This window comes from Thalassophryne amazonica, chromosome 19 (genome assembly GCF_902500255.1).
Source record: "Thalassophryne amazonica chromosome 19, fThaAma1.1, whole genome shotgun sequence".
Lineage (NCBI taxonomy): Eukaryota > Metazoa > Chordata > Actinopteri > Batrachoidiformes > Batrachoididae > Thalassophryne > Thalassophryne amazonica.
Genome location: NC_047121.1, coordinates 68,392,199 through 68,400,588, shown reverse-complemented (window position 1 = coordinate 68,400,588; position 8,390 = coordinate 68,392,199).

Here is an 8,390-nt window from a genome sequence, read left to right as displayed (position 1 = left end):
TTAATCTGCCCCGAGCTGCACTCTGATTGGCCAAGCCGCAGTGATGCTAAGGATGCAGCAGTGCACCGGTAGGGGACGGTGCAGCCACAAAACGCAGCTCCTAGAACAGCAATGCAAACAGTGATCAAATGTTTGCATGGGTGAAAAAATACTTTAAAAATGCATAGAACGGTTGCAGATTTTTTTAAAGGTTGCATTAGTGTGCTGCACGTGCTGTTGGATATCTTAATAGTAGCATTTTATTTAATTCATGTGACCAGCTCATGTTTGGGTTGCAGAGCTGTTGTTTGAAAGGCAGCTAGTCATCATACTGTGAAAATAATCCTGTTTCCCTCTAAATGTCTAGAAAATACAAATGCTGCAAGAATGTAAAAAATATACTTCCCACATAAAGAAAATGAATGATTTCTGAGCCTTTAAAGCTGAGGTGTGGCTTCTGCAAAATCCCAACAGTTCATGATTTCCCGATTTTATACATACAGTAGTGTTCAGAATAATAGTAGTGCTATGTGACTAAAAAGATTAATCCAGACTTTGAGTATATTTCTTATTGTTACATGGGAAACAAGGTACCAGTAGATTCAGTAGATTCTCACAAATCCAACAAGACCAAGCATTCATGATATGCACACTCTTAAGACTATGAAATTGGGCTATTAGTAAAAAAAAAAAGTAGAAAAGGGGGTGTTCACAATAATAGTAGCATCTGCTGTTGACGCTACAAACTCAAAACTATTATGTTCAAACTGGTTTTTTATCAATCCTGTGAATCACTAAACTAGTATTTAGTTGTATAACCACAGTTTTTCATGATTTCTTCACATCTGCGAGGCATTAATTTTGTTGGTTTGGAACCAAGATTTTCCTGGTTTATTAGTGTGCTTGGGGTCATTGTCTTGTTGAAACACCCATTTCAAGGGCATGTCCTCTTCAGCATAAGGCAACATGACCTCTTCAAGTATTCTGACATATCCAAACTGATCCATGATACCTGGTATGTGATATATAGGCCCAACACCATAGTAGGAGAAACATGCCCATATCATGATGCTTGCACCACCATGCTTCACTGTCTTCACTGTGAACTGTGGCTTGAATTCAGAGTTTGGGGGTCGTCTCACAAACTGTCTGCGGCCCTTGGACCCAAAAACAACAATTTTACTCTCATCAGTCCACAAAATATTCCTCCATTTCTCTTTAGGCCAGTTGATGTGTTCTTTGGCAAATTGTAACCTCTTCTGCACATGTCTTTTATTTAACAGAGGGACTTCGTGGGGGATTCTTGTAAATAAATTAGCTTCACACAGGCGTCTTCTAACTGTCACAGCACTTACAGGTAACTCCAGACTGTCTTTGATCATCCTGGAGCTGATCAATGGGTGAGCCTTTGCCATTCTGGTTATTCTTCTATCCATTTTGATGGTTGTTTTCTGTTTTCTTCCACACGTCTCTGTTTTTTTGTTTTTTTTTGTCCATTTTAAAGCATTGGAGGTCATTGTAGATGAACAGCCTATCATTTTTTTGCACCTGCGTATAAGTTTTCCCCTCTCCAATCAACTTTTTAATCAAACTACGCTGTTCTTCTGAACAATGTCTTGAACGTCCCATTTTCCTCAGGCTTTCAAAGAGAAAAGCATGTTCAACAGGTGCTGGCTTCATCCTTAAATAGGGGACACCTGATGCACACCTGTTTGTTCCACAAAATTGATGAACTCACTGACTGAATGCCACACTACTATTATTGTGAACACCCCCTTTTCTACTTTTTTTACTAATAGCCCAATTTCATAGCCTTAAGAGTGTGCATATCATGAATGCTTGGTCTTGTTGGATTTGTGAGAATCTACTGAATCTACTGGTACCTTGTTTCCCATGGAACAATAAGAAATATACTCAAAACCTGGATTAATCTTTTTAGTCACATAGCACTACTATTATTCTGAACACTACTGTATGTATGTATGTATGTATATATATATATATATATATATATATATATATATATATATATATATATATTCAAGGGGACATATTGTGCAAAATGTTTTTGCAGTGCGTCTGGAAAGTATTCACGGCGCTTCACTTTTTCCACATTTTGTTATGTTATAGCCTCATTCTTTCCCCTTCTAGTCACAACACCCCATAATAACAACATAAATTTTTTTTTTTGCAAAATTTATTCAAAATAAAAAAAAACTATGCAAACACGTGTGCATACGTATCCACACCCTTTGCTCAGTACTTAGTTGGTACATCTTTGGCAGTAATACAGCTTCAAGTCTTAGTGAATATGATGCCACAAGCTTGGCGCACATATCTTTGGGCAGTTTTGCCCATTCCTCGTTGCAGCACCTCTCAAGCTCCATCAGATTGGATGGGGAGCACTGGTGCACAGCCATTTTGAGACAATCCTGTCTCGGAGGTCTACAGACAATTCCTTTGACTTCATGCTTGGTTTGTGCTCTGACATGCACTGTCAACTGTGGGACCTTATATTTAGACAGATGTTCCAAATTATGTCCAATCAACTGAATTTAGCCAGGTGGACTCCAATTAAGCTGCAGAAACATCACAAGTATGATCAGTGGAAACAGGATGCATCTGAGCTCAATTTTGAGCTTCATTGCAAATGCTATGAATACTTATGTAATGGTGATTCATTAAGCCCCTTTCACACCGGGGCTGCTCCCAGTTGCTCCCTGTGGCGTCATGACGACGCAGGAATTTCTGCGTCAGGTGCACGCAGCAGGGGGCAGAGAGGAGGTGAGAACGCAGCCTGCAGGTTCTCTGCACAGAGAAGTCAGAGTGCAGTTTGGCTGCAGACAGACTGTGCACTTTGATTTCTCTTCTACTTGTTGTGCTGAGCTGCAGGGCTGCGCTCTGAGTTCTGTTATAGTTTATCTTTCCTCCCTTGACCACGAGATGCGCGCACGCACAAACCGTCCTTAAGCAAATGTGTAGATGTCTGGAGTTCTACTTGATGTTGACATGTCCTGTCTCAGGACTTATGTCCTTTTTTGTCCTTTTTTTTTTTTTAACTGTGATGTGAGAGTTTGAGCAGAGAACAAGGAACTAATGCCTGCAGCCAGACTTTTTTTTTCTTTTAATTGTTCACATGTGCGTGCGTGAACGAACGTCCATGAGTGGACTAGAGATGTCCTGACTTTTTACTGGATATTTCTGGCAATCAGTGTGCTTTTTTTTTTTTTCTTCAGCGTGTAGTTTTTGCTGCATTAAGTACACGGTATAAAAACAATCCTACGGGAACAATGGAACACAACAGGAATCATAAATTGGCTTACGAGTCACACCGGGTAATGCCTCTTTGCCCCAAGTTACGCCTCTTTGCCCCGACTTGCGCTGGAACCACTTCCTTTCTGCGTCCAGCACAGGACACCAAAAAAATTAAACAGGTTTAATTTTTCAGCGCCCGACTTGCTTCCTCCTTTGCGCCCTCGCGCTGTTGTGGCGCCAAGCTGCATCGTCTCGGCACTGAGTTGCTTCCATGCGGCGTCGTTATAATGATACACGGCGCAACTGGGAGCAACCGGGAACACCCCCGGTGTGAAAGGGGCTTTAGTTTTTGTTCTTTTTAATAAATTTGCAAAAATCTTATAACTTTTTCACATTGTCATTATGGGGTATTGTGTGTAGAATTTTGAGGGGAAAAAAAGATTTCATTTTGGAATAAGGCTATAACATGAAAAAATGTGGAAAAAGTGCAGCGCTGTGAATACTTTGTGGATGCACCGTATCTATTGATTACAGTTAAATGTATTTGAGAATTTTTAACATAAAACCCCCAAAGATTCACAATTTTATGTCCATAATAGAAACTCTGGTGTACAGACCTTAAACAGTTTCATTTTAGCCTTAAGTGACATATGTCACAGAAGTATGTTTGGACTTTTGTGTTTGTGTGTTTATGTATGAGAGAGAGAAAGACTTTCAGCCATTGCATTGATCTTCTACTTAAAGTAACAGGCCTGAAAATTGTTTTTATAAGGATGTATCATCTTAGTACACGCTAAAAGATTGTTTTTTAATGTGTTTTCAGGATACATTCAGTTCACAATTTGTTACTGTCATACCGGGTTAGAACAGGAAAGTTATACTCTGCTTTTTATGCTATGCTAACAACAGTTGGCTTCTTCTATGCTTTGTGCACCAGTATGTGTTGCTGCCCCCAGTGGTGTATAAAAGGCAAGCAGAGGCAGCGCCAACATGCTGAAGTGCAGTAAGGAAAATCTGAAGAAGGCCCCTGTTTTTCATGAAATATGTATTTAAAGGTAAACAATGGCACTTTTGGCTTATGTCTACATTAAGCAAAGAATTGCAGCAGATTGTATTGAATTGCACTAAATCATGCCATATTAAAAAGTATTGTTAGAAAATCGTGCCGTAGCTCATGTGTCTAGATACGTATCCACTACTATAAGCAACTGTTTCATCTCACAACAGCATGTACTCAAAGTTCGTGAAATGGAGCAATATCACCACCTGGTGGACATTTACCATCAATGTAAGTAAATTAGAATTCTGCCAAGAGCTCTAGTTCTTCTTATATTTTATAGTATTTGTGAATGTGAAAAAATGTGTACTTCCAAACTACAGTTTGGATTTAAAGATTGTGTGTCAGCATCGCTAGCTTCAACTGTTGTAACTGAAACTGTAGATTGTTATGTCAGTAAAAGAGGTGTTAAGTTTAATTATTTTAGGAGATTTTAACACTGTTACTTCAGAAGTCAAAAATACTTATTGTTGCATTTTTTTATTGTTTTCAAAATTGTGCCTTCTATACAAAGGAATGTGATAGATTATGTTTTTATTAGTAAAGCGCAGAGTAAGTTATGGGGTCTTCCCAATATGTGTCATAGCAAGTACTTGCCTGTTATTACAGGTTTGTTACCACCTGATGTTATGTTACATAAGAGATTTCTTAACTTCTTTGTAACAGGTCTCAGAGATGAGAATGATACAGTAAGTCATACATTTGGAAACAGTACCAATATCAGCTCAAGAATATGCAATAATCTTAATTTGTTATTTAAAAGTTGGGATATTAAAACAAATACTTTAGGCAATTTAATGTCAGTTTTTATAGATGCAATACACCAAGTGAGGAAGATGTATGAGTCTGTGGTCAAATTGTAGAACTTTTTGAGATGAGAGATAATTTTTTAAATGATAGATTTTTTTTAACAAACAAGAATTGCAATGAATTAATAATGATCTATCTTGCTCCTGGGGAGATTTCTTTTTTTTAATTTAACTTTTATCTATTTGTTTTTACTGTTTTTCTGCTTTATTTTTATGTTGTATTTGTGTGAAATATTTCACGAATAAAGATGTTAAAAGTGAGAGACATACACCACAGTTACTAACGCTATATTCCTTTTCTGAAAATAAACATGCCAAAACAGAATCAGGAATGATTTTTATATATGTTTTTCCATATCACTCAGGTTTGAATTACTTATGTGTATTTCAACCTCCAGTTCAGTAAAGGCCTGTTGTGTTGCTGGCTGGCTTCATGTTTTTTTTGTTTTTTTTAGCAGCACCAGCAGTTTGTGTTACGGTTGACGTGGTTTGTGTCCTGTTGAGGTCAGACACTGATTAACTCACACTGTTTACCTGCTATATTGCACTTACCCAAAGCCTGACAGCACACCAGACAGACACAAACTCACACACATAAGGAGAGCGACTGTGAGCGGCTTCGGAGTCGAGCTCGAGGTGACAGCTGTGGTAATTTTCTGTGGCAGATCTTCCTATGAGTAGTGATGCAAAAGCAAACGCTTCATTACAGCATCAGTGCCGCCAGCTCTGTGAAACAAACACAGCCGGATTCATACAGATACAACAGCAAATCCACCATGAGATACTGGCTGACAAGTTGAGTTTATTTACCAGGGAATGTCAAAAATATTTGAATCAAGCACTCCTGAGATGTTTTCTTCATGCTGTCCATTTGGGAGTGACATTTATGACAGAGCTATGACTTAGATTTTGACTTTTGAGGGAGCGCTATGACAAACTCCCCCTGAAGTCAGTGTGCAGACCGCGCTGACCCTTCTATCACACTGTCAGACTGACTCAGATAAGAAACTGGACAAAGCATGTTGCATTATTTTGGAAAATGGGCTGTGATGTGGGGCCTGCACTGTCAGACGCCAGATAGATTTTCTGCACCTGTGGCGGATCCAGCTCATGCACAGAAGCACAGGTCTTGAATTAATCAGGCCCTGTTTAAGCTCGTGGAAGATATACGCCAGACGCCTCACAGCCAGGAAGACGGTACGATCCAAATAAGTCACAACCTCAGAGAATGACCAGACTCACAGGAGAAATGAGGAACCATCCTGCAGGGATGGTTCTGGAGTTTGTTGGGGCCGAAGGCAAAATGTCACATGGGGCCCCTCCAACCAGCATTCAAAACCTTCATGTTATCCTATGTGTTGTCATTACTGTATATTTTGTAATATGTCGCAGACATGAATGAGCGAAACTGTTCAGCATCTCACCATGTCATTTTTTAATGAAAGACGTGCGGGCGGATTGCAGCGTCCGCGACGCTCCGCCACAGGAAAAACACCTCTGTTGGAAGCCTTAAGGACAAGTTGGAACATGTCCTGCTGTTAAACAATTTCTCATATACTCACTCCACTGAAAGCCATCAAAAGCCGCCTGGATTTTACAAATAGTTATCAACACGGAGGTGTTTTTCCTGTGCCGCCGCACCGTCTTTCATTAAAAAAAAATCTCCTTTAACAGTGGAATATCCGGATAAAATGCTGAAACCGACTTCTTCTGAAACTTCTCTGTTCTCTCACGACGTCCTGGATCAATAGAGCCTGAAATGTGGAGGTTTTCAGCTTGAAACAGGCTGACGACGGCGGCTGAGAGCGCTGCTCGACTTCTCGCACCGTGGGAAGTCCTTAAAGCGACAGTATCACCTCAAAATCTCTCATCAGCCGTTAAAATTTTCACTGAAAACCAGCTTAATTTTTCGAACCGTGTCCACTTCGATGTGGTTTAGAAAAAATGTTGATCAAACAAAGTGCCAGTCTCTCAGCAACTTCTCAGACAAAGGAATTCCGACGAGGTGCTGGACGACTCCTCCCACAAGGAGTGCTCACAGGTGAATGACGTCACCGTCAGGCGTGGAAAAACTCACGCATGCGCACGAGGGTTCAAGCATGTCTGACGTAAAAACATGAATGAAATCAATATAGTTTTTGAAAAAAATAAAAAGGCCCTATACTTTATTGTATTAACCATTAAACATTCCAGTAATAGTATCAAAACAGTTTTAATTAAAGTTCTCTCTAAATAGGATGCCCCGATGAGTCATCGCCACTTTTATTTAAACCGCCACAGTGATGGGTGACTGTAATTTAAACTTTGTCAGTCTGACATAAACATTTTGAAAAGGGACGAATGGATATTTTACACACTTTGTTTTAATTTATAATTTAATTGATAGTTTATCAGATAAAAAAAAATTTGTTTATGACTGTGCCCATTTTAGTATGAAGTGCAGCATTTTCAGTAATTGATTTTGAAATATTTCAAAAGTATTCAGATTATCCTGAACGGCATCCAAAAGTATTCCAATTGTACTGTATTTTGTATTCAATAGATGATTACATTCCAAAAGAAACCCTGCTGTGAATGACCATAACTAAACCAGAAGGTCATTAGATTGATGCCTAACTGCATCTGCATGTCAACATGTTTAAAATGTAACGCTGTGCTCATTTAAACGGATTGAACACGAATAATCAAGTTTTTTTAATCTTAAGTAAAATAATTTTTGATGGTTACTTCCTTTGTACTAACTAAAGTTAAGCTCAAAGCCTCTGAGTTCAACCAGTTTCCAGCTATTAGTGTGTCATGGGTTCAAATTTAACTCCTGCCACCAGTAATACCTGTAGTTGTTATGTGTACTCCAAAAATCATACGAAGGCCTCAGTAAACTTTTTTACTGTTTTGTCTGCGGGAAATCGAACAAATATGTAACGGTTTAAACTTAGCAACACAAAGTGATTTGCTGCCATCTGCTGGACAGATCGAGTCGGTGCTGTGCGTTCGGCCGATTTATTATTATTATTATTATTATATTTTTTAATAATAAAAATTCTCATTTAGTGGAGTTTGTGTTGAATAAATAGTATAGTTATTAAATAGTTGCTGTGTGATCACGTGATTGTTTTTCAGCGTTAAAATCAGCACCTGATCGTTTTTGTTTTTTATTTTTATGGAGTCTGAGGGACGACATGAGGTCGAGCTGCCAAGTTGCCGAGCGGGTGTAAAGTTACGAGCGGACAGGACACACCTCTAGAGGGAGTTCCCGGGGAGGTGGGAACCAGGAGCTGATTTCTCGTGGC